Source organism: Anser anser (assembly GCF_964211835.1).
Source record: "Anser anser genome assembly, chromosome: 26".
NCBI lineage: Eukaryota > Metazoa > Chordata > Aves > Anseriformes > Anatidae > Anser > Anser anser.
The window spans coordinates 5,285,133-5,311,786 of record NC_139747.1 but is presented as its reverse complement, the minus strand read 5'-3'; the positions used below and the strand labels follow the sequence as shown (position 1 = coordinate 5,311,786).

The following is a 26,654-nucleotide window of genomic DNA, read 5'->3' as shown; positions in this document are numbered from 1 at the left end:
CACGTGCCAGACGGTGGCCTGGGGCAGCGCGTAGGAGAGGGTGGGTACCTGGGGGGGCTGCAAGGGCACCGCCATCGCTCCGGGGAAGGAGGGCAGCAGCCAGGCAGCCACCGTTGGCGGCTCAGCTGGGACAACGAAGGGGGAGTTGGGCGTCTGCGGCACCGGCGGCAGCCGTCTGGGGAATCTCTCTGTGAGGAAAAAGGGCGCTGGGCTGAGCTCTCGGGCGCTGGGCTCGCCGGCAGGGCCGCAGCCCCGGGAGGAGCGGGAGCCCGCTGCTGTACCTGCCATGGTCGCTGGAGAGTGGGGCGGTTCGTTGGGGAACCCGGGCAACGGGGGCTCCGCCCCAACGGCTGACCAGCCCCTCACCGCCATCTTGGTGAGGACTGCAGTTTCTCTACCCAAGCAGGCTTCCCAGCGCCATCAGTTTCCATCCCCATGAGCCTTTCCCGTCCCAGTCCTCATTTGCCAGGCCCAGGGGGGTTTCGCACTCCAACACTTTCCCCTCCCAAGGATTTTCCATCCCAAGACTTTTCCATCCCAAGACTTTTCATCCTCCCGGCGATTTCCCATCCCGACAGTTTCACAGCCCAACAGATTCCCATGCAAACTATTTCCCATCAGCACGAAGCGTTTCTTAATCCCATGAGATCTCATCCCAAAGACTTCCCATCCCTTGCATTTCTTTTCCAACTATTTCCTACCGCAACGAATCGTACCCACCCCATTCAAGATTTCCCATCCCAATAATTTCCCATCCCAAGAGAGATTTCCCTACCCCAATGCTTTTCCTTTCCAATGATTTCCTCCCCAAGGAAGATTTCCCATCCCAGTGCCTTTCCTTAAGGATGCCTTCCTCCCCAAGGAAGGTATCTCATCCCAATGCTTTTCCTTCCCAAGGAAGCTTTCCCATCCCAAGGAAGATTTCCCATCTCTTTCATTTCCTAGCCCCATGGCTTTCCAGCCCAAGGAAGTCTTCCCATCCCAGCAATCATTTCTCATCCCACTCATCATTTCCCATCCCCACGATTTCCCATTTTCACCATCCAAAAGACAGCTTAGCCAGCCCACAGCTAGAGAGAGATCACAACAGGGATTTGTACGATTCTGGTAGATTCAAGGGCATGGACACTTGGCGTGCTAACGATTGCACTTTATTCCAGAGCAACACACATCACCGGTACCAAGAGCGCTGTAATGAATCTGGCGAAGATGTAGATAGATGGTTCTTGCAGGTATTACCAGGAAATAAACAGGTGTCTGCACTTCTCTCTAGCTACCTTAGTAAAAGATCGGAAGGGTAGAGCACTAATTAACAGTAGCATTATTAGAGGCACTACTGTGGCAGTGAAAATCCATCAGGAGGGCCAACTTACCAATGCCTGCAAGGCAAATGCACTTAGGATGGGTTTTCTTTGTCAAGACTAAACTTACAAGAGGTTCAAGCTCTCCGCAGCAGTAGCTGTGCCCGCAGGACTCAGGTGCTGCCTCGGCCAGCAGGCCCAGGCAGGTGGGGCACGTCTCATCCCCAGGGGCCTCTGCTGTCAGCCCGCGGGGCGGCTGGCTCGTGCTGCCCGCGGCCTCCCTGCCGTGGAGATGCTCGGCCACCGGGATGGAGGCTGCCCACTCCTAAGCACCTCTAACCAGCAGGACCTCTAACCCTGAAGTCTCCTCTTCCACCAGCAGGACGTCAGCGTCTCTTGTTCCACCAGCAGGACATCGGCGTCTCCTATTCCACCACCAAGACCTCCATGCCTTGAGTGCCACCAGCAGTACTCCATGCGAGCTGGACGCTCAGGGCACTTATGGCCACCCACCTTTGTGAGGTCAAAGGCTGACAGTGACTCTCTGCTGACCTCACACGGCTCTCGGGCACCCCGATGGCAGCACTGACGGCGCTAAGCTGACTGCCATGAGCAAAGGCTGACATGAAATGGCTGCTGCGCAACGCCAGGAGCAATGTCTGCCGGGCCGGGGGTTCGGATGGGAGCTCGGCCTTCGGCCTGGGAACTGCGCCTGGGAGCCAGGGACGTCCTCGATGTGCAGCTGGACACCTGGGCCTGAGAAAGCAAGGTTTCTTGAAAGAAAATTGGAAACATCGTCACCTAGTGGCTGTCTCAGGGGGACGGATCGAAACGCACAGCATCTCTTGGTTACCTGAAGTGCTGGTGTCCTACGCCCTCGTATGTCTCAATGACATAAAAAGGGACAGATTTTTACCCCAAATGCAGCTCCTTTCTGTGGGAAGCTTCCCGTGCTGCGCATCCTCCTCTCTTTCTAGCATGTGGCTTCGACTTTAGGCGTGTTGTTTTTTCTTCTTAAGCAGACTGAATCTTCCTTTGAACATTATGGTAACTGATTTTTACTACCGTTAAATGCCTTTCTTCCACTTCTAATCTAATTAATTAGTGCTATGGTCTTAACATCTGCTCCATAGGTATCTTTCCTACCTGGTACAATCTAGAAGAGCTCAGCAATATCCATACATCTCTTTCCCTTAGTTGTCACAGTAGGCTTGCTCGTGGTAATTTCTGTTGAGCAGGACGTGACAGAACCCTCACAAGACGCTTGAAAGTGTAGCTCTGAGGTGAGAAACCCTGCCCAAGCAAGGGTAAACCATAAATATGTGAAGAGAAAGTAAATGGACACTTTTCTGCCCCAAATGCAGACGGGTTGTTAATGCTGTTGCTGCATGTGGTGACTTTGGGTGGCCCCAGCTGCCTCCTCTTTTATTCCTGAGTGGTGGTGTCACAGTTAGAGAGAAGAAAAAATATATACAGTTTTTAATTGCAATGGACAACACTGCATTATTTAAAATAAAAACACAATGGGAAAAACACAACTGGCAGGAACAAACCATACCGAACGCAACAAAAAACAACGGCTCCAGGAAACCACGTGCGTGTGACCCCCTCCTCCAACAGGGCAGGGGGAGCAGACCCGATATCACTATAAATAACCCCAAAATCGTTTCACGGGGAGAAGCCGGGAGTCCGTCTCTGAGCCACCAGCAGGTGCGGGAGGCGGTGCTGCTCGTGAGAAACAAAGTTGTGTTTTTGCAATAGAAGGTGTTTTTGCAGTGGAAAAATCCACTAACCTTGCATATGCAAAAGTGGCATTGTGTGGCATAGCAGTGGGGAATCCGTTAAGCAGATAAGGGGAAGGTCCCACTGTCCCAAAATAACGAGGATAGCTAAGAAAAACAGGATGAGCAGTGCGAGATCAGTAAAAGCAAAGATCACGGGCCCTCTAGTCACAAGAGAAGAAGGAAAAAATAAAAGGTTAAGGAGAAATTAACGGTTGGTCAAATAAAATTGTACGTATATGGTATAGTAGTGCGTCGAGTAGGCTGCGAACCCGTAGTACTCAGCCAATGAAGAAACAGGGGAGAAATCAGGTGTCGGGTAATAGGGAATACACGGTTATGATAAACTTTTACTGCGCGCTCCTGCTTGCAGGACGCCCGCCATTGCAATCGCGAATAAAAAAGCTCCACAGAAGATCCTGTCTGAAGAAAATTATTGAGATTTTTCTCAGGGTTTAGGGGCTCGTCCCGGATCTTGTTGCCTACCAGAGGGTTCTTGCTACCACAGACAGGAAGGTGCACCCTCTGATTTCAGCGGTCCCGTCGGGGGTGGTGGCTTGTCTCGGGATGGCTGACAAAGGACTGAGACTGTTCATCTGAAGACAGGCTCTGAGAAGAACTGGGGAGAAAGGAGGCCAATACAGACAGACCACAGAGCACAGCCCAGACACAGCCCAGCCAGAGCACGTACACAGCACAGAGAGCACAGACACAGCCCGGACAGAGCACAGACACAGCACGGACACAGCACAGACACAGCACAGACACAGCCCAGCCAGAGCCCAGACACAGCACAGGCACAGCACAGACGGAGCACAGACAGAGCAGAGAGAGCACACACACAGCACAGAGCCCAGACACAGCACGGACAGAGCCCAGACACAGCTGAGACACAGCCCGGACAGAGCACGGACAGAGCACAGGCACAGCACAGACACAGCCCAGACACAGCCCAGACACAGCCCGGACAGAGCACGGACAGAGCACAGGCACAGCACAGACACAGCACAGAGAGCACAGACACAGCGCAGATGGAGACCAGACAGAGCACGGACAGAGCCCAGACAGAGCACGGACAGAGCCCAGACACAGCCCAGACACAGCCCAGACACAGCCCAGACACAGCCCAGACACAGCCCGGACACAGCACGGACAGAGCACAGAGAGCACAGGCCCAGCACAGAGCACAGGCACAGCACAGACACAGCCCGGACACCGGAGCCGTTATCCCAGCATGGCAGCAGCAAGGTGACAATGTGCTCGCCTGGAGGACAGCTGAAATCTTTCCGCATGTCTCACAGCTCACCCAGAGATCGGGATCACCTGGTTACTGCTGCTTTTAGATGGTGGTCTTCAGCCTGCTGTTCCCTAGGACGGCCCTCCACTGGGGTAGTCTGCTTCGCCTTCCTATTGCTCCTTCCCCTTCTCAGTAGGACTCTCTTCCCTTACTAAACGAGATGACTTGTGCATCCATTCTTTCATCTTGTGTGTATCGGTGACTGGGAATGCCACAGGGCAGTCCCCGGAGCCAGCTGTAGGGTCCGTCAGAGGGTTGGAGTGGCTGCAGGGCCTGTCAGCGGGGCTGGAGAGGCCGCAGGGCCCGTCAAAGGGGTTGGAGTGGCTGCGGGTAACATCCCAGGGCTCGGAAGGGCCTCAGAGCCCATCCCAGGGCTTGGAGGGCCTTCAGGGTGCGTCACAGGCTTGCATCAGATCAAGACGCATTTTCATAGACCCACACAATTTCTCTTGAAGGTGCTGAATTGGACTGAATAGTCTTCAAAACACATAGAGCAGACCCAGCTAACAAGCCGCTGGTGCTAGGAACTGGGTTTTGTGTTGTTTGTTTGTTTGTTTGTTTTTCGTTAACTTTGTTTCATGAGAACAGATACCAAATGGGTATTTTCAGGCAAGGGCAAAGATGACCCTGGAGTTGAAGCTATCTAAAGGATGAATAACTAGGAATCTATTTACTCGAGAAGACACTTTTGTAAGGAAAAATCCTACACACGTGCACTGGAGTTTGATACTAATCCATCTGTTGGAAACCACTGGAAAACAATGGAAAGCTATTCTAATACGAAGTACCCTCATTCTAATACAAAAAATCACACCCCTAGAGTGAGAGACCCCAGCCCAACAGGAGACCCTTCCCCTCTGAGGATGCGCAGAATCATTTTGTCATGTCAGCCGTAGGCTAATTCTGGAACCTGTGAGAAGTTAGGGGATTGTACTAGCATGGAAATGCAGTGATAAAAGATTGTATCAAGCGTGGCGTGGAAAATCTTTCCATGTGCTGGCTTTGTGGGAAACCACCTGGTACCCAGACTCGCGCAGTTCTGAAAGAAAACTGTGTCTCGACCTGGTGTCTGGATTGGCTTCTTGCGCATCGGGTAACAAATCCAAACTTTTCTCGGACAACTTGGCGAGCTGTAAATCTCTGGCACTGCCAGCATCGGGGCACACCTTTCTAAAACCTTTTAGCAGCGCCGTAGGATACCACATTTGTTCAGGGCTGAATTCCAAAGCCATCGGAGGTGGCAATCGTGATAAAAACCGGCCCACATCCCCCCCCAGCCCTTGCCACCTGTAGCCATCCTGCCTCAGGGCTGATCGCTGGCTGGAATTTTTAACTCCTTGTCTAACCACAGAGGTTGTCATTCGGGGACAAATACTGGGTTAAGTTCACCGTCGGTGCAAGAGGAGCACGTGCTACCTGCAAGTGGGCAAAACCATCAGCAAACATAGGCCAGCCCCCAGGGATCATAAACAACAAGAAAGGGATTAAGAAAAAGCACCTAAAAAGCACAGAAAAACAACACTAGAAAGGAAAAAATCAACATTGTGACCAGCAACTATCAATCTCAGAGAAAGCTTATAAGAAACACTCTTTTAAAACATTCCGGTCAGATGTGACGTTAGCTCAACCCTTTGTGCCCCAGCTTGGCTGCCAAAAAGTCTGTTGTGGTGTAACCCGGCAGGCCGCTCAGCACCACACATCTGTTCGCTCACGTCCCCCCATCCTGAGTGAACGTGCAGAGAATCGGAAGGAAAATAAAAGCTCATAGGCATTGATAAAGAGTTTAATAATAAAGGAATAGAAAATAATAATACAAATCATACAATACATTAAAAAGACAATCAATAAAATTTATTAATGTAAACAATTTTTTCTCAGCCTAATGCTCTCCTATCACCACCATGATCACAACATCACAAAATATCACAAAAAATCCACCATGATCACAATATCACAAAATCACCTAGCAATTTCCCATCCCATCATTTCACACTAATGAATCCCCATCACCGTCATGACTTCCCATCCCACTGATCATTTCCTATCCCAGCAACCTCCCATTGCTGATCCCAAGGCTCGGTTCCCAATTCCCATCCATCCATCCATCCATCCATCCATCCATCCATCCATCCATCCATCCATCCATCCACCCATTTTCTCCCGTCCGTGCTGGCCATGCCCACATCCATTCACGGACTGAGCATGGGCAGCGGGAGCGGGCTGCATTAAATCCCCTCGGCATCCCACTGCCAGAACAACTGCAGGCAGAGGCGTTGCTGAGTGAACACCTACACTAGAGGAATTTAAGAAAAAAGGCGATAAAGCAGAGAAAGGACCAGAAAGGAAGAAATAAGCTTTCAATCCCTGCCATTTTGTGTCCCAACAAGCAGTTCCCATGCCCAAACTTGCCCATGCCAGGTATTGCCCATCCCAACAGCTTCCATCGCAACACTCCCAACACTCATTCGTGACCCCCCCATCTCCCATCCCCCCCCGTTGCCCATCCCTGACAGTGAGAAACACTGACTAGCTACAGCACTAAAGAAGGGTAAGGGCAAGCGAGAGGGGAAAGGGCTGAAGAGTGCGGCTCAAGCTGGAGCAGGTGCCTGCAGAGGTCTCTGTGCCTGCGTGCTGAGCTCAGCACCACTGGGTGCTGCAGGGGCCGTCGAGGAGCGCAGGGTCACGGGTAGCCGGCATACTTGGCTATGGCCCCGTCTTTCTGCCGCTGCGCGAAGAATTGCACAGGGCCGATCTTCATCTGGTGGGCCGCCCGCTGCCGCTCCTCCTGGGCCAGCTGCTTCAGGCGCTCCCGCTCGGGACGCTGCTGCAGCGTGATGGGCACCGGCTCCTCCTGCTCCTCCAGCGGCGTGGGCGCCGCGTCACCGCCTGCCCAGGGCCCCACGCAGGGCACGTAGTCCACGCGGGGCCGTGCCAGGGGCTGCAGCATGCGCGGCTGTGTGGGCAGAGCCCCCCGCTGCGCTTGGCCCCCCGCGGCTGGCAGGCACAGCGCTCTGGGCGCCTGCTCTAGGGCAGCGTCCCCTGTTCACGCCGTGCTGCCTGGTGGTGCTGGCACCACCTTCTCTTTGCCGCCAGCTGGGGATTGGGGGGCAGCGGGCACAGCTGGCACTGTCTGCGCGGCGCTGGGCATCGTGCTGGGGCTGCTGGAGGTGGGCTGCAGCTGCACACAGGGCAGCTGGCGCCCTGGCCCCAGCGCCTTCGCCCTGGCCCCCAGCGGCTGCTAAGTCTCGCTGGGGGTCTTTGTGTCCCGGCGCTGGCGCTGCAGCGTCTTGGCCCTGACGCCTTGGGGACAGAGGCTGTCCTGGGGCCGCACGGCACCGGGCTCCGCGCTCGGAGTCTCCGGCAGCAGCCGCGCTCTGCGGGGAGGCGGCGACGCTGCTCCTTGCCCCCCAGCAGCCCCCGGGCTTCGGGCTCTCTTGCTGGGCGCCCGGCTGTTGTTGGTCGCTGGCTGCTGCCTGCCGCTGCTGTCTTTCCTGCTGCTGCCACGGCGTCCTGGGGCCTTGGACATCCTGGCGTCCCTGGCACGGCGTCCCTGGCAAGGCGTCTCGGGGCCTTGGACACCCTGGCCCAGCAGCATCTTCCTGTCCTTGCCAGGGGGTTTCTCCATTGCTGGCCTCTTGGGCTGGGAGCTCTCCGCTGTCCTGGGGGTGCTGGTGGGCGCGCGGCGCTTGGCCCCCCGCTTGGTGCCGGTGGACACAGGGGCAGCCAGGGGGCTCTTGAGGGGACCCAGGGGGCATGTGGGCAGGGGTGTCCTCTGCTCACTGAGGACTTGGGTGTCAGGGGACCTCTTGGGGGGACTCAGGGGGGGTTTGGGCAGGGGTCTACTAGGGGAACTGAGGACCTGGGTGTCAGGGGACCTCCTGGGGGGACTCAGGGGTGGACTGGGTAGGGGTCTACTAAGGGCACCGGGCAGGGGACTGGCTGCAGGGCTGAGCGGGGGGCTCAATGCCAGCACAACAGGGGACTGCACCAACAGCCCACCCCCAACCTTCTCGGGGTACACCCCAGGGGTTGAGGGTACCTCACCGAGGGCTCCTGTGGCTTCCAGTCCCTGCGTGCTCGGCTCCTCGATGTCCTCGGAGAGGTCGGGCAGCTGGGAGAGGAGGCGGCTGAGGGCAGGACTGCTGGGCGAATCGGGGAAGGCGTCCTGGGGCTCCACGGCCTCGAGCCAGCTGAACAGCTCCTCCGTGCCGGGGATGTCCAGGTCGGCCAGGAGCTGGTCCTGCAGGTGCTGCAGCAGCTGGCTGTCCCCTGCCAGCTCTGGAAAGGCCTCGGCGAAGGCATCAGGGCCCAGCTCGGGCAGCTGCGGGGGCTCCTCAGGCACCTGCGGGGCTGTCGCCGCTGAGGACGAAGCAAGAAAATCCCCCAAGACGGGCGATGTCAGCTTTCCCATGGCTCATGGGTGTGGGGCGACAACGGGGCGGCTGTGCCAGCGCCAAACTCACCGTCGGGCGTCGCCGTCTGGGTGCTGCGGGTCGATGGAGCCAGGAAAGGCTCGGGGGGAGTGGGGTCAGGCAGCGGGGGCCCCTGGTCCTCGCTGAGCCCCACGGCGTGGTCGCAGGGCTCCGGCAGCTGCCCCTGGCTGCTGGTCACGGTGCGGGGCGTGGGGAGCGCCTGCCCCCGGAGCCGAGGCCCCGGGACGAGGGGTGGCGGGGGCCTGCGGTGGGCGGGGGCCTGCAACAGGCAGGTGCCTGCGGGGTGCAGGGGCTCCCCGTGGAGCACGGCCCTGGGCCCCAGCCCCAGCGCATGGTGGGGCACCAGTGTCCCCGTCACCATGGGCTGTCCGCACTGGCAGACAGGGGCACAGGGAAGAGCGGTGTGGGGGAGCTGCCCCACGGGGGGGAGCTGCACCACCTGCAGGTTATGCCCCATGGGGGGGAGCTGCACCGGCTGCAGGTTATGCCCCACGGGGGGGAGCTGCACCGGCTGCAGGTTATGCTCCTCGGGTGGGAGGTGCACCACCTGCAGGTTATGCCCCACGGGGGAGAGCTGCACCGGCTGCAGGATATGCCCCACAGGGGGGAGCTGCACCGGCTGCAGGATATGCCCCACAGGGGGGAGCTGCACCAGAGGCAGGTGGTGCCCCTCGGGTGGGAGGTGCCCCCCAGGTGGCAGCTGCGCCACGGGTGGGAGCTGCAGCACCTGCCCCTGGACCTCCGGCACCACGTGCCAGACGGTGGCCTGGGGCAGCGCGTAGGAGAGGGTGGGTACCTGGGGGGGCTGCAAGGGCACCGCCATCGCTCCGGGGAAGGAGGGCAGCAGCCAGGCAGCCACCGTTGGCGGCTCAGCTGGGACAACGAAGGGGGAGTTGGGCGTCTGCGGCAGCGGCGGCAGCCGTCTGGGGAATCTCTCTGTGAGGAAAAAGGGCGCTGGGCTGAGCTCTCGGGCGCTGGGCTCGCCGGCAGGGCCGCAGCCCCGGGAGGAGCGGGAGCCCGCTGCTGTACCTGCCATGGTCGCTGGAGAGTGGGGCGGTTCGTTGGGGAACCCGGGCAACGGGGGCTCCGCCCCAACGGCTGACCAGCCCCTCACCGCCATCTTGGTGAGGACTGCAGTTTCTCTACCCAAGCAGGCTTCCCAGCGCCATCAGTTTCCATCCCCATGAGCCTTTCCCGTCCCAGTCCTCATTTGCCAGGCCCAGGGGGGTTTCGCACTCCAACACTTTCCCCTCCCAAGGATTTTCCATCCCAAGACTTTTCCATCCCAAGACTTTTCATCCTCCCGGCGATTTCCCATCCCGACAGTTTCACAGCCCAACAGATTCCCATGCAAACTATTTCCCATCAGCACGAAGCGTTTCTTAATCCCATGAGATCTCATCCCAAAGACTTCCCATCCCTTGCATTTCTTTTCCAACTATTTCCTACCGCAACGAATCGTACCCACCCCATTCAAGATTTCCCATCCCAATAATTTCCCATCCCAAGAGAGATTTCCCTACCCCAATGCTTTTCCTTTCCAATGATTTCCTCCCCAAGGAAGATTTCCCATCCCAATGCCTTTCCTTAAGGATGACTTCCTCCCCAGGGAAGGTATCTCATCCCAATGCTTTTCCTTCCCAAGGAAGCTTTCCCATCCCAAGGAAGATTTCCCATCTCTTTCATTTCCTAGCCCCATGGCTTTCCAGCCCAAGGAAGTCTTCCCATCCCAGCAATCATTTCTCATCCCACTCATCATTTCCCATCCCCACGATTTCCCATTTTCACCATCCAAAAGACAGCTTAGCCAGCCCACAGCTAGAGAGAGATCACAACAGGGATTTGTACGATTCTGGTAGATTCAAGGGCATGGACACTTGGCGTGCTAACGATTGCACTTTATTCCAGAGCAACAGAGATCAGCGGTACCAAGAGCGCTATGATGAATCTGGCGAAGATGTAGATAGATGGTTCTTGCAGGTATTACCAGGAAATAAACAGGTGTCTGCACTTCTCTCTAGCTACCTTAGTAAAAGATCGGAAGGGTAGAGCACTAATTAACAGTAGCATTATAAGAGGCACTACTGTGGCAGTGAAAATACCAGCAGGACATCGGCGTCTCCCATTGCACCATGCAGACCTCCATGCCTTGAGTGCCACCAGCAGTACTCCATGCGAGCTGGACGCTCAGGGCACTTATGGCCACCCACCTTTGTGAGGTCAAAGGCTGACAGTGACTCTCTGCTGACCTCACACGGCTCTCGGGCACCCCGATGGCAGCACTGACGGCGCTAAGCTGACTGCCATGAGCAAAGGCTGACATGAAATGGCTGCTGCGCAACGCCAGGAGCAATGTCTGCCGGGCCGGGGGTTCGGATGGGAGCTCGGCCTTCGGCCTGGGAACTGCGCCTGGGAGCCAGGGACGTCCTCGATGTGCAGCTGGACACCTGGGCCTGAGAAAGCAAGGTTTCTTGAAAGAAAATTGGAAACATCGTCACCTAGTGGCTGTCTCAGGGGGACGGATCGAAACGCACAGCATCTCTTGGTTACCTGAAGTGCTGGTGTCCTACGCCCTCGTATGTCTCAATGACATAAAAAGGGACAGATTTTTACCCCAAATGCAGCTCCTTTCTGTGGGAAGCTTCCCGTGCTGCGCATCCTCCTCTCTTTCTAGTATGTGGCTTCGACTTTAGGCGTGTTGTTTTTTCTCCTTGTGAGAAACAAAGTTGTGTTTTTGCAATAGAAGGTGTTTTTGCAGTGGAAAAATCCACTAACCTTGCATATGCAAAAGTGGCATTGTGTGGCATAGCAGTGGGGAATCCGTTAAGCAGATAAGGGGAAGGTCCCACTGTCCCAAAATAACGAGGATAGCTAAGAAAAACAGGATGAGCAGTGCGAGATCAGTAAAAGCAAAGATCACGGGCCCTCTAGTCACAAGAGAAGAAGGAAAAAATAAAAGGTTAAGGAGAAATTAACGGTTGGTCAAATAAAATTGTACGTATATGGTATAGTAGTGCGTCGAGTAGGCTGCGAACCCGTAGTACTCAGCCAATGAAGAAACAGGGGAGAAATCAGGTGTCGGGTAATAGGGAATACACGGTTATGATAAACTTTTACTGCGCGCTCCTGCTTGCAGGATGCCCGCCATTGCAATCGCGAATAAAAAAGCTCCACAGAAGATCCTGTCTGAAGAAAATTATTGAGATTTTTCTCAGGGTTTAGGGGCTCGTCCCGGATCTTGTTGCCTACCAGAGAGTTCTTGCTACCACAGACAGGAAGGTGCACCCTCTGATTTCAGCGGTCCCGTCGGGGGTGGTGGCTTGTCTCGGGATGGCTGACAAAGGACTGAGACTGTTCATCTGAAGACAGGCTCTGAGAAGAACTGGGGAGAAAGGAGGCCAATACAGACAGACCACAGAGCACAGCCCAGACACAGCCCAGCCAGAGCACGTACACAGCACAGAGAGCACAGACACAGCCCGGACACAGCACAGACACAGCACGGACACAGCACGGACACAGCACAGACACAGCCCAGCCAGAGCCCAGACACAGCACGGACAGAGCCCAGCCAGAGCCCAGACACAGCACAGGCACAGCACAGACGGAGCACAGACAGAGCAGAGAGAGCACACACACAGCACAGAGCCCAGACACAGCACGGACAGAGCCCAGACACAGCTGAGACACAGCCCAGACACAGCCCAGACACAGCCCGGACAGAGCACGGACAGAGCACAGAGAGCACAGGCCCAGCACAGAGCACAGGCACAGCACAGACAGAGCACAGACAGAGCAGAGAGAGCACACACACAGCACAGAGCCCAGACACAGCACGGACAGAGCCCAGACACAGCTGAGACACAGCCCAGACACAGCCCGGACAGAGCACGGACAGAGCACAGGCACAGCACAGACACAGCACAGAGAGCACAGACACAGCGCAGATGGAGACCAGACAGAGCACGGACAGAGCCCAGACACAGCCCAGACACAGCCCGGACACAGCACGGACAGAGCACAGAGAGCACAGGCCCAGCACAGAGCACAGGCACAGCACAGACACAGCCCGGACACCGGAGCCGTTATCCCAGCATGGCAGCAGCAAGGTGACAATGTGCTCGCCTGGAGGACAGCTGAAATCTTTCCGCATGTCTCACAGCTCACCCAGAGATCGGGATCACCTGGTTACTGCTGCTTTTAGATGGTGGTCTTCAGCCTGCTGTTCCCTAGGACGGCCCTCCACTGGGGTAGTCTGCTTCGCCTTCCTATTGCTCCTTCCCCTTCTCAGTAGGACTCTCTTCCCTTACTAAACGAGATGACTTGTGCATCCATTCTTTCATCTTGTGTGTATCGGTGACTGGGAATGCCACAGGGCAGTCCCCGGAGCCAGCTGTAGGGTCCGTCAGAGGGTTGGAGTGGCTGCAGGGCCTGTCAGCGGGGCTGGAGAGGCCGCAGGGCCCGTCAAAGGGGTTGGAGTGGCTGCGGGTAACATCCCAGGGCTCGGAAGGGCCTCAGAGCCCATCCCAGGGCTTGGAGGGCCTTCAGGGTGCGTCACAGGCTTGCATCAGATCAAGACGCATTTTCATAGACCCACACAATTTCTCTTGAAGGTGCTGAATTGGACTGAATAGTCTTCAAAACACATAGAGCAGACCCAGCTAACAAGCCGCTGGTGCTAGGAACTGGTTTTGTGTTGTTTGTTTGTTTGTTTGTTTTTCGTTAACTTTGTTTCATGAGAACAGATACCAAATGGGTATTTTCAGGCAAGGGCAAAGATGACCCTGGAGTTGGAGCTATCTAAAGGATGAATAACTAGGAATCTATTTACTCGAGAAGACCCTTTTGTAAGGAAAAATCCTACACACGTGCACTGGAGTTTGATACTAATCCATTTGTTGGAAACCACTGGAAAACAATGGAAAGCTATTCTAAGACGAAGTACCCTCATTCTAATACAAAAAATCACACCCCTAGAGTGAGAGACCCCAGCCCAACAGGAGACCCTTCCCCTCTGAGGATGCGCAGAATCATTTTGTCATGTCAGCCGTAGGCTAATTCTGGAACCTGTGAGAAGTTAGGGGATTGTACTAGCATGGAAATGTAGTGATAAAAGATTGTATCAAGCGTGGCGTGGAAAATCTTTCCATGTGCTGGCTTTGTGGGAAACCACCTGGTACCCAGACTCGCGCAGTTCTGAAAGAAAACTGTGTCTCGACCTGGTGTCTGGATTGGCTTCTTGCGCATCGGGTAACAAATCCAAACTTTTCTCGGACAACTTGGCGAGCTGTAAATCTCTGGCACTGCCAGCATCGGGGCACACCTTTCTAAAACCTTTTAGCAGCGCCGTAGGATACCACATTTGTTCAGGGCTGAATTCCAAAGCCATCGGAGGTGGCAATCGTGATAAAAACCGGCCCACATCCCCCCCCAGCCCTTGCCACCTGTAGCCATCCTGCCTCAGGGCTGATCGCTGGCTGGAATTTTTAACTCCTTGTCTAACCACAGAGGTTGTCATTCGGGGACAAATACTGGGTTAAGTTCACCGTCGGTGCAAGAGGAGCACGTGCTACCTGCAAGTGGGCAAAACCATCAGCAAACATAGGCCAGCCCCCAGGGATCATAAACAACAAGAAAGGGATTAAGAAAAAGCACCTAAAAAGCACAGAAAAACAACACTAGAAAGGAAAAAATCAACATTGTGACCAGCAACTATCAATCTCAGAGAAAGCTTATAAGAAACACTCTTTTAAAACATTCCGGTCAGATGTGACGTTAGCTCAACCCTTTGTGCCCCAGCTTGGCTGCCAAAAAGTCTGTTGTGGTGTAACCCGGCAGGCCGCTCAGCACCACACATCTGTTCGCTCACGTCCCCCCATCCTGAGTGAACGTGCAGAGAATCGGAAGGAAAATAAAAGCTCATAGGCATTGATAAAGAGTTTAATAATAAAGGAATAGAAAATAATAATACAAATCATACAATACATTAAAAAGACAATCAATAAAATTTATTAATGTAAACAATTTTTTCCCAGCCTAATGCTCTCCTATCACCACCATGATCACAACATCACAAAATATCACAAAAAATCCACCATGATCACAATATCACAAAATCACCTAGCAATTTCCCATCATTTCACACTAATGAATCCCCATCACCGTCATGACTTCCCATCCCACTGATCATTTCCTATCCCAGCAACCTCCCATTGCTGATCCCAAGGCTCAGTTCCCAACTCCCATCCATCCATCCATCCATCCATCCATCCATCCATCCATCCATCCATCCATCCACCATTTTCTCCCGTCCGTGCTGGCCATGCCCACATCCATTCACGGACTGAGCATGGGCAGCGGGAGCGGGCTGCATTAAATCCCCTCGGCATCCCACTGCCAGAACAACTGCAGGCAGAGGCGTTGCTGAGTGAACACCTACACTAGAGGAATTTAAGAAAAAAGGCTATAAAGCAGAGAAAGGACCAGAAAGGAAGAAATAAGCTTTCAATCCCTGCCATTTTGTGTCCCAACAAGCAGTTCCCATGCCCAAACTTGCCCATGCCAGGTATTGCCCATCCCAACAGCTTCCATCGCAACACTCCCAACACTCATTCGTGACCCCCCCATCTCCCATCCCCCCCCGTTGCCCATCCCTGACAGTGAGAAACACTGACTAGCTACAGCACTAAAGAAGGGTAAGGGCAAGCGAGAGGGGAAAGGGCTGAAGAGTGCGGCTCAAGCTGGAGCAGGTGCCTGCAGAGGTCTCTGTGCCTGCGTGCTGAGCTCAGCACCACTGGGTGCTGCAGGGGCCGTCGAGGAGCGCAGGGTCACGGGTAGCCGGCATACTTGGCTATGGCCCCGTCTTTCTGCCGCTGCGCGAAGAATTGCACAGGGCCGATCTTCATCTGGTGGGCCGCCCGCTGCCGCTCCTCCTGGGCCAGCTGCTTCAGGCGCTCCCGCTCGGGACGCTGCTGCAGCGTGATGGGCACCGGCTCCTCCTGCTCCTCCAGCGGCGTGGGCGCCGCGTCACCGCCTGCCCAGGGCCCCACGCAGGGCACGTAGTCCACGCGGGGCCATGCCAGGGGCTGCAGCATGCGCGGCTGTGTGGGCAGAGCCCCCCGCTGCGCTTGGCCCCCCGCGGCTGGCAGGCACAGCGCTCTGGGCGCCTGCTCTAGGGCAGCGTCCCCTGTTCACGCCGTGCTGCCTGGTGGTGCTGGCACCACCTTCTCTTTGCCGCCAGCTGGGGATTGGGGGGCAGCGGGCACAGCTGGCACTGTCTGCGCGGCGCTGGGCATCGTGCTGGGGCTGCTGGAGGTGGGCTGCGGCTGCACACAGGGCAGCTGGCGCCCTGGCCCCAGCGCCTTCGCCCTGGCCCCCAGCGGCTGCAAAGTCTCGCTGGGGGTCTTTGTGCCCCGGCGCTGGCGCTGCAGTGTCTTGGCCCTGACGCCTTGGGGACAGAGGCTGTCCTGGGGCCGCACGGCACCGGGCTCCGCGCTCGGAGTCTCCGGCAGCAGCCGCGCTCTGCGGGGAGGCGGCGACGCCGCTCCTTGCCCCCCAGCAGCCCCCGGGCTTCGGGCTCTCTTGCTGGGCGCCCGGCTGTTGTTGGTCGCTGGCTGCTGCCTGCCACTGCCGTCTTTCCTGCTGCTGCCACGGCGTCCTGGGGCCTTGGACATCCTGGCGTCCCTGGCACGGCGTCCCTGGCAAGGCGTCTCGGGGCCTTGGACACCCTGGCCCAGCAGCATCTTCCTGTCCTTGCCAGGGGGTTTCTCCGTTGCTGGCCTCTTGGGCTGGGAGCTCTCCGCTGTCCTGGGGGTGCTGGTGGGCGCGCGGCGCTTGGCCCCCCGCTTGGTGCCGGTGGACACAGGGGCAGCCAGGGGGCTCTTGAGGGGACCCAGGGGGCATGTGGGCAGGGGTGTCCTCTGCTCACTGAGGACTTGGGTGTCAGGGGACCTCTTGGGGGGACTCAGGGGGGGTTTGGGCAGGGGTCTACTAGGGGAACTGAGGACCTGGGTGTCAGGGGACCTCCTGGGGGGACTCAGGGGTGGACTGGGTAGGGGTCTACTAAGGGCACCGGGCAGGGGACTGGCTGCAGGGCTGAGCGGGGGGCTCAATGCCAGCACAACAGGGGACTGCACCAACAGCCCACCCCCAACCTTCTCGGGGTACACCCCAGGGGTTGAGGGTACCTCACCGAGGGCTCCTGTGGCTTCCAGTCCCTGCGTGCTCGGCTCCTCGATGTCCTCGGAGAGGTCGGGCAGCTGGGAGAGGAGGCGGCTGAGGGCAGGACTGCTGGGCGAATCGGGGAAGGCGTCCTGGGGCTCCACGGCCTCGAGCCAGCTGAACAGCTCCTCCGTGCCGGGGATGTCCAGGTCGGCCAGGAGCTGGTCCTGCAGGTGCTGCAGCAGCTGGCTGTCCCCTGCCAGCTCTGGAAAGGCCTCGGCGAAGGCATCAGGGCCCAGCTCGGGCAGCTGCGGGGGCTCCTCAGGCACCTGCGGGGCTGTCGCCGCTGAGGACGAAGCAAGAAAATCCCCCAAGACGGGCGATGTCAGCTTTCCCATGGCTCATGGGTGTGGGGCGACAACGGGGCGGCTGTGCCAGCGCCAAACTCACCGTCGGGCGTCGCCGTCTGGGTGCTGCGGGTCGATGGAGCCAGGAAAGGCTCGGGGGGAGTGGGGTCAGGCAGCGGGGGCCCCTGGTCCTCGCTGAGCCCCACGGCGTGGTCGCAGGGCTCCGGCAGCTGCCCCTGGCTGCTGGTCACGGTGCGGGGCGTGGGGAGCGCCTGCCCCCGGAGCCGAGGCCCCGGGACGAGGGGTGGCGGGGGCCTGCGGTGGGCGGGGGCCTGCAACAGGCAGGTGCCTGCGGGGTGCAGGGGCTCCCCGTGGAGCACGGCCCTGGGCCCCAGCCCCAGCGCATGGTGGGGCACCAGTGTCCCCGTCACCATGGGCTGTCCGCACTGGCAGACAGGGGCACAGGGAAGAGCGGTGTGGGGGAGCTGCCCCACGGGGGGGAGCTGCACCACCTGCAGGTTATGCCCCACGGGGGGGAGCTGCACCGGCTGCAGGTTATGCCCCACGGGGGGGAGCTGCACCGGCTGCAGGTTATGCTCCTCGGGTGGGAGGTGCACCACCTGCAGGTTATGCTCCTCGGGTGGGAGGTGCACCACCTGCAGGTTATGCCCCACGGGGGAGAGCTGCACCGGCTGCAGGATATGCCCCACAGGGGGGAGCTGCACCAGCTGCAGGTGGTGCCCCTCGGGTGGGAGGTGCCCCCCAGGTGGCAGCTGCGCCACGGGTGGGAGCTGCAGCACCTGCCCCTGGACCTCCGGCACCACGTGCCAGACGGTGGCCTGGGGCAGCGCGTAGGAGAGGGTGGGTACCTGGGGGGGCTGCAAGGGCACCGCCATCGCTCCGGGGAAGGAGGGCAGCAGCCAGGCAGCCACCGTTGGCGGCTCAGCTGGGACAACGAAGGGGGAGTTGGGCGTCTGCGGCACCGGCGGCAGCCGTCTGGGGAATCTCTCTGTGAGGAAAAAGGGCGCTGGGCTGAGCTCTCGGGCGCTGGGCTCGCCGGCAGGGCCGCAGCCCCGGGAGGAGCGGGAGCCCGCTGCTGTACCTGCCATGGTCGCTGGAGAGTGGGGCGGTTCGTTGGGGAACCCGGGCAACGGGGGCTCCGCCCCAACGGCTGACCAGCCCCTCACCGCCATCTTGGTGAGGACTGCAGTTTCTCTACCCAAGCAGGCTTCCCAGCGCCATCAGTTTCCATCCCCATGAGCCTTTCCCGTCCCAGTCCTCATTTGCCAGGCCCAGGGGGGTTTCGCACTCCAACACTTTCCCCTCCCAAGGATTTTCCATCCCAAGACTTTTCCATCCCAAGACTTTTCATCCTCCCGGCGATTTCCCATCCCGACAGTTTCACAGCCCAACAGATTCCCATGCAAACTATTTCCCATCAGCACGAAGCGTTTCTTAATCCCATGAGATCTCATCCCAAAGACTTCCCATCCCTTGCATTTCTTTTCCAACTATTTCCTACCGCAACGAATCGTACCCACCCCATTCAAGATTTCCCATCCCAATAATTTCCCATCCCAAGAGAGATTTCCCTACCCCAATGCTTTTCCTTTCCAATGATTTCCTCCCCAAGGAAGATTTCCCATCCCAATGCCTTTCCTTAAGGATGCCTTCCTCCCCAGGGAAGGTATCTCATCCCAATGCTTTTCCTTCCCAAGGAAGCTTTCCCATCCCAAGGAAGATTTCCCATCTCTTTCATTTCCTAGCCCCATGGCTTTCCAGCCCAAGGAAGTCTTCCCATCCCAGCAATCATTTCTCATCCCACTCATCATTTCCCATCCCCACGATTTCCCATTTTCACCATCCAAAAGACAGCTTAGCCAGCCCACAGCTAGAGAGAGATCACAACAGGGATTTGTACGATTCTGGTAGATTCAAGGGCATGGACACTTGGCGTGCTAACGATTGCACTTTATTCCAGAGCAACACAGATCAGCGGTACCAAGAGCGCTATGATGAATCTGGCGAAGATGTAGATAGATGGTTCTTGCAGGTATTACCAGGAAATAAACAGGTGTCTGCACTTCTCTCTAGCTACCTTAGTAAAAGATCGGAAGGGTAGAGCACTAATTAACAGTAGCATTATAAGAGGCACTACTGTGGCAGTGAAAATACCAGCAGGACATCGGCGTCTCCCATTGCACCATGCAGACCTCCATGCCTTGAGTGCCACCAGCAGTACTCCATGCGAGCTGGACGCTCAGGGCACTTATGGCCACCCACCTTTGTGAGGTCAAAGGCTGACAGTGACTCTCTGCTGACCTCACACGGCTCTCGGGCACCCCGATGGCAGCACTGACGGCGCTAAGCTGACTGCCATGAGCAAAGGCTGACATGAAATGGCTGCTGCGCAACGCCAGGAGCAATGTCTGCCGGGCCGGGGGTTCGGATGGGAGCTCGGCCTTCGGCCTGGGAACTGCGCCTGGGAGCCAGGGACGTCCTCGATGTGCAGCTGGACACCTGGGCCTGAGAAAGCAAGGTTTCTTGAAAGAAAATTGGAAACATCGTCACCTAGTGGCTGTCTCAGGGGGACGGATCGAAACGCACAGCATCTCCTGGTTACCTGAAGTGCTGGTGTCCTACGCCCTCGTATGTCTCAATGACATAAAAAGGGACAGATTTTTACCCCAAATGCAGCTCCTTTCTGTGGGAAGCTTCCCGTGCTGCGCATCCTCCTCTCTTTCTAGTATGTGGCTTCGACTTTAGGCGTGTTGTTTTTTCTCCTTGTGAGAAACAAAGTTGTGTTTTTGCAATAGAAGGTGTTTTTGCAGTGGAAAAATCCACTAACCTTGCATATGCAAAAGTGGCATTGTGTGGCATAGCAGTGGGGAATCCGTTAAGCAGATAAGGGGAAGGTCCCACTGTCCCAAAATAACGAGGATAGCTAAGAAAAACAGGATGAGCAGTGCGAGATCAGTAAAAGCAAAGATCACGGGCCCTCTAGTCACAAGAGAAGAAGGAAAAAATAAAAGGTTAAGGAGAAATTAACGGTTGGTCAAATAAAATTGTACGTATATGGTATAGTAGTGCGTCGAGTAGGCTGCGAACCCGTAGTACTCAGCCAATGAAGAAACAGGGGAGAAATCAGGTGTCGGGTAATAGGGAATACACGGTTATGATAAACTTTTACTGCGCGCTCCTGCTTGCAGGATGCCCGCCATTGCAATCGCGAATAAAAAAGCTCCACAGAAGATCCTGTCTGAAGAAAATTATTGAGATTTTTCTCAGGGTTTAGGGGCTCGTCCCGGATCTTGTTGCCTACCAGAGAGTTCTTGCTACCACAGACAGGAAGGTGCACCCTCTGATTTCAGCGGTCCCGTCGGGGGTGGTGGCTTGTCTCGGGATGGCTGACAAAGGACTGAGACTGTTCATCTGAAGACAGGCTCTGAGAAGAACTGGGGAGAAAGGAGGCCAATACAGACAGACCACAGAGCACAGCCCAGACACAGCCCAGCCAGAGCACGTACACAGCACAGAGAGCACAGACACAGCCCGGACACAGCACAGACACAGCACGGACACAGCACGGACACAGCACAGACACAGCCCAGCCAGAGCCCAGACACAGCACGGACAGAGCCCAGCCAGAGCCCAGACACAGCACAGGCACAGCACAGACGGAGCACAGACAGAGCAGAGAGAGCACACACACAGCACAGAGCCCAGACACAGCACGGACAGAGCCCAGACACAGCTGAGACACAGCCCAGACACAGCCCAGACACAGCCCGGACACAGCACGGACAGAGCCCAGACACAGCCCAGACACAGCCCAGACACAGCCCAGACACAGCCCGGACAGAGCACGGACAGAGCACAGGCACAGCACAGACACAGCACAGAGAGCACAGACACAGCGCAGATGGAGACCAGACAGAGCACGGACAGAGCCCAGACACAGCCCAGACACAGCGCAGACACAGCCCAGACACAGCCCAGACACAGCCCGGACACAGCACGGACAGAGCACAGAGAGCACAGGCCCAGCACAGAGCACAGACACAGCACAGACACAGCCCGGACACCGGAGCCGTTATCCCAGCATGGCAGCAGCAAGGTGACAATGTGCTCGCCTGGAGGACAGCTGAAATCTTTCCGCATGTCTCACAGCTCACCCAGAGATCGGGATCACCTGGTTACTGCTGCTTTTAGATGGTGGTCTTCAGCCTGCTGTTCCCTAGGACGGCCCTCCACTGGGGTAGTCTGCTTCGCCTTCCTATTGCTCCTTCCCCTTCTCAGTAGGACTCTCTTCCCTTACTAAACGAGATGACTTGTGCATCCATTCTTTCATCTTGTGTGTATCGGTGACTGGGAATGCCACAGGGCAGTCCCCGGAGCCAGCTGTAGGGTCCGTCAGAGGGTTGGAGTGGCTGCAGGGCCTGTCAGCGGGGCTGGAGAGGCCGCAGGGCCCGTCAAAGGGGTTGGAGTGGCTGCGGGTAACATCCCAGGGCTCGGAAGGGCCTCAGAGCCCATCCCAGGGCTTGGAGGGCCTTCAGGGTGCGTCACAGGCTTGCATCAGATCAAGACGCATTTTCATAGACCCACACAATTTCTCTTGAAGGTGCTGAATTGGACTGAATAGTCTTCAAAACACATAGAGCAGACCCAGCTAACAAGCCGCTGGTGCTAGGAACTGGGTTTTGTGTTGTTTGTTTGTTTGTTTGTTTTTCGTTAACTTTGTTTCATGAGAACAGATACCAAATGGGTATTTTCAGGCAAGGGCAAAGATGACCCTGGAGTTGAAGCTATCTAAAGGATGAATAACTAGGAATCTATTTACTCGAGAAGACCCTTTTGTAAGGAAAAATCCTACACACGTGCACTGGAGTTTGATACTAATCCATTTGTTGGAAACCACTGGAAAACAATGGAAAGCTATTCTAATACGAAGTACGCTCATTCTAATGCAAAAAATCACACCCCTAGAGTGAGAGACCCCAGCCCAACAGGAGACCCTTCCCCTCTGAGGATGCGCAGAATCATTTTGTCATGTCAGCCGTAGGCTAATTCTGGAACCTGTGAGAAGTTAGGGGATTGTACTAGCATGGAAATGTAGTGATAAAAGATTGTATCAAGCGTGGCGTGGAAAATCTTTCCATGTGCTGGCTTTGTGGGAAACCACCTGGTACCCAGACTCGCGCAGTTCTGAAAGAAAACTGTGTCTCGACCTGGTGTCTGGATTGGCTTCTTGCGCATCGGGTAACAAATCCAAACTTTTCTCGGACAACTTGGCGAGCTGTAAATCTCTGGCACTGCCAGCATCGGGGCACACCTTTCTAAAACCTTTTAGCAGCGCCGTAGGATACCACATTTGTTCAGGGCTGAATTCCAAAGCCATCGGAGGTGGCAATCGTGATAAAAACCGGCCCACATCCCCCCCCAGCCCTTGCCACCTGTAGCCATCCTGCCTCAGGGCTGATCGCTGGCTGGAATTTTTAACTCCTTGTCTAACCACAGAGGTTGTCATTCGGGGACAAATACTGGGTTAAGTTCACCGTCGGTGCAAGAGGAGCACGTGCTACCTGCAAGTGGGCAAAACCATCAGCAAACATAGGCCAGCCCCCAGGGATCATAAACAACAAGAAAGGGATTAAGAAAAAGCACCTAAAAAGCACAGAAAAACAACACTAGAAAGGAAAAAATCAACATTGTGACCAGCAACTATCAATCTCAGAGAAAGCTTATAAGAAACACTCTTTTAAAACATTCCGGTCAGATGTGACGTTAGCTCAACCCTTTGTGCCCCAGCTTGGCTGCCAAAAAGTCTGTTGTGGTGTAACCCGGCAGGCCGCTCAGCACCACACATCTGTTCGCTCACGTCCCCCCATCCTGAGTGAACGTGCAGAGAATCGGAAGGAAAATAAAAGCTCATAGGCATTGATAAAGAGTTTAATAATAAAGGAATAGAAAATAATAACACAAATCATACAATACATTAAAAAGACAATCAATAAAATTTATTAATGTAAACAATTTTTTCCCAGCCTAATGCTCTCCTATCACCACCATGATCACAACATCACAAAATATCACAAAAAATCCACCATGATCACAATATCACAAAATCACCTAGCAATTTCCCATCATTTCACACTAATGAATCCCCATCACCGTCATGACTTCCCATCCCACTGATCATTTCCTATCCCAGCAACCTCCCATTGCTGATCCCAAGGCTCAGTTCCCAACTCCCATCCATCCATCCATCCATCCATCCATCCATCCATCCATCCATCCATCCACCCATTTTCTCCCGTCCGTGCTGGCCATGCCCACATCCATTCACGGACTGAGCATGGGCAGCGGGAGCGGGCTGCATTAAATCCCCTCGGCATCCCACTGCCAGAACAACTGCAGGCAGAGGCGTTGCTGAGTGAACACCTACACTAGAGGAATTTAAGAAAAAAGGCTATAAAGCAGAGAAAGGACCAGAAAGGAAGAAATAAGCTTTCAATCCCTGCCATTTTGTGTCCCAACAAGCAGTTCCCATGCCCAAACTTGCCCATGCCAGGTATTGCCCATCCCAACAGCTTCCATCGCAACACTCCCAACACTCATTCGTGACCCCCCCATCTCCCATCCCCCCCCGTTGCCCATCCCTGACAGTGAGAAACACTGACTAGCTACAGCACTAAAGAAGGGTAAGGGCAAGCGAGAGGGGAAAGGGCTGAAGAGTGCGGCTCAAGCTGGAGCAGGTGCCTGCAGAGGTCTCTGTGCCTGCGTGCTGAGCTCAGCGCCACTGGGTGCTGCAGGGGCCGTCGAGGAGCGCAGGGTCACGGGTAGCCGGCATACTTGGCTATGGCCCCGTCCTTCTGCCGCTGCGCGAAGAATTGCACGGGGCCGATCTTCATCTGGTGGGCCGCCCGCTGCCGCTCCTCCTGGGCCAGCTGCTTCAGGCGCTCCCGCTCGGGACGCTGCTGCAGCGTGATGGGCACCGGCTCCTCCTGCTCCTCCAGCGGCGTGGGCGCCGCGTCACCGCCTGCCCAGGGCCCCACGCAGGGCACGTAGTCCACGCGGGGCCGTGCCAGGGGCTGCAGCATGCGCGGCTGTGTGGGCAGAGCCCCCCGCTGCGCTTGGCCCCCCGCGGCTGGCAGGCACAGCGCTCTGGGCGCCTGCTCTAGGGCAGCGTCCCCTGTTCACACCGTGCTGCCTGGTGGTGCTGGCACCACCTTCTCTTTGCCGCCAGCTGGGGATTGGGGGGCAGCGGGCACAGCTGGCACTGTCTGCGCGGCGCTGGGCATCGTGCTGGGGCTGCTGGAGGTGGGCTGCGGCTGCACACAGGGCAGCTGGCGCCCTGGCCCCAGCGCCTTCGCCCTGGCCCCCAGCGGCTGCAAAGTCTCGCTGGGGGTCTTTGTGCCCCGGCGCTGGCGCTGCAGTGTCTTGGCCCTGACGCCTTGGGGACAGAGGCTGTCCTGGGGCTGCACGGCACCGGGCTCCGCGCTCGGAGTCTCCGGCAGCAGCCGCGCTCTGCGGGGAGGCGGCGACGCTGCTCCTTGCCCCCCAGCAGCCCCCGGGCTTCGGGCTCTCTTGCTGGGCGCCCGGCTGTTGTTGGTCGCTGGCTGCTGCCTGCCACTGCCGTCTTTCCTGCTGCTGCCACGGCGTCCTGGGGCCTTGGACATCCTGGCGTCCCTGGCACGGCGTCCCTGGCAAGGCGTCTCGGGGCCTTGGACACCCTGGCCCAGCAGCATCTTCCTGTCCTTGCCAGGGGGTTTCTCCGTTGCTGGCCTCTTGGGCTGGGAGCTCTCCGCTGTCCTGGGGGTGCTGGTGGGCGCGCGGCGCTTGGCCCCCCGCTTGGTGCCGGTGGACACAGGGGCAGCCAGGGGGCTCTTGAGGGGACCCAGGGGGCATGTGGGCAGGGGTGTCCTCTGCTCACTGAGGACTTGGGTGTCAGGGGACCTCTTGGGGGGACTCAGGGGGGGTTTGGGCAGGGGTCTACTAGGGGAACTGAGGACCTGGGTGTCAGGGGACCTCCTGGGGGGACTCAGGGGTGGACTGGGTAGGGGTCTACTAAGGGCACCGGGCAGGGGACTGGCTGCAGGGCTGAGCGGGGGGCTCAATGCCAGCACAACAGGGGACTGCACCAACAGCCCACCCCCAACCTTCTCGGGGTACACCCCAGGGGTTGAGGGTACCTCACCGAGGGCTCCTGTGGCTTCCAGTCCCTGTGTGCTCGGCTCCTCGATGTCCTCGGAGAGGTCGGGCAGCTGGGAGAGGAGGCGGCTGAGGGCAGGACTGCTGGGCGAATCGGGGAAGGCGTCCTGGGGCTCCACGGCCTCGAGCCAGCTGAACAGCTCCTCCGTGCCGGGGATGTCCAGGTCGGCCAGGAGCTGGTCCTGCAGGTGCTGCAGCAGCTGGCTGTCCCCTGCCAGCTCTGGAAAGGCCTCGGCGAAGGCATCAGGGCCCAGCTCGGGCAGCTGCGGGGGCTCCTCAGGCACCTGCGGGGCTGTCGCCGCTGAGGACGAAGCAAGAAAATCCCCCAAGACGGGCGATGTCAGCTTTCCCATGGCTCATGGGTGTGGGGCGACAACGGGGCGGCTGTGCCAGCGCCAAACTCACCGTCGGGCGTCGCCGTCTGGGTGCTGCGGGTCGATGGAGCCAGGAAAGGCTCGGGGGGAGTGGGGTCAGGCAGCGGGGGCCCCTGGTCCTCGCTGAGCCCCACGGCGTGGTCGCAGGGCTCCGGCAGCTGCCCCTGGCTGCTGGTCACGGTGCGGGGCGTGGGGAGCGCCTGCCCCCGGAGCCGAGGCCCCGGGACGAGGGGTGGCGGGGGCCTGCGGTGGGCGGGGGCCTGCAACAGGCAGGTGCCTGCGGGGTGCAGGGGCTCCCCGTGGAGCACGGCCCTGGGCCCCAGCCCCAGCGCATGGTGGGGCACCAGTGTCCCCGTCACCATGGGCTGTCCGCACTGGCAGACAGGGGCACAGGGAAGAGCGGTGTGGGGGAGCTGCCCCACGGGGGGGAGCTGCACCACCTGCAGGTTATGCCCCACGGGGGGGAGCTGCACCGGCTGCAGGTTATGCCCCACGGGGGGGAGCTGCACCGGCTGCAGGTTATGCTCCTCGGGTGGGAGGTGCACCACCTGCAGGTTATGCCCCACGGGGGAGAGCTGCACCGGCTGCAGGATATGCTCCTCGGGTGGGAGGTGCACCACCTGCAGGTTATGCCCCACGGGGGAGAGCTGCACCGGCTGCAGGATATGCCCCACAGGGGGGAGCTGCACCGGCTGCAGGATATGCCCCACAGGGGGGAGCTGCACCAGCTGCAGGTGGTGCCCCTCGGGT

General features: G+C 57.5%; 1 protein-coding gene and 1 long non-coding RNA gene across 2 annotated transcripts in view; one reads left to right on the top strand and one right to left on the bottom strand.

Annotated features, from left to right (window-relative positions):
* VAMP8 (vesicle associated membrane protein 8) overlaps nucleotides 1-26,654 on the top strand; it is a 500,499-nt gene that overhangs the window by 288,257 nt on the left and 185,588 nt on the right. The gene's annotated exons all lie outside the window — the stretch shown is intronic.
* Nucleotides 1,163-3,174, bottom strand: LOC310886911. The gene is made up of 3 exons (XR_014575537.1): nucleotides 2,448-3,174; nucleotides 1,815-2,334; nucleotides 1,163-1,726 (listed from the first exon to the last, which is right to left on the bottom strand). It is a non-coding gene; the product is annotated as an uncharacterized lncRNA (long non-coding RNA).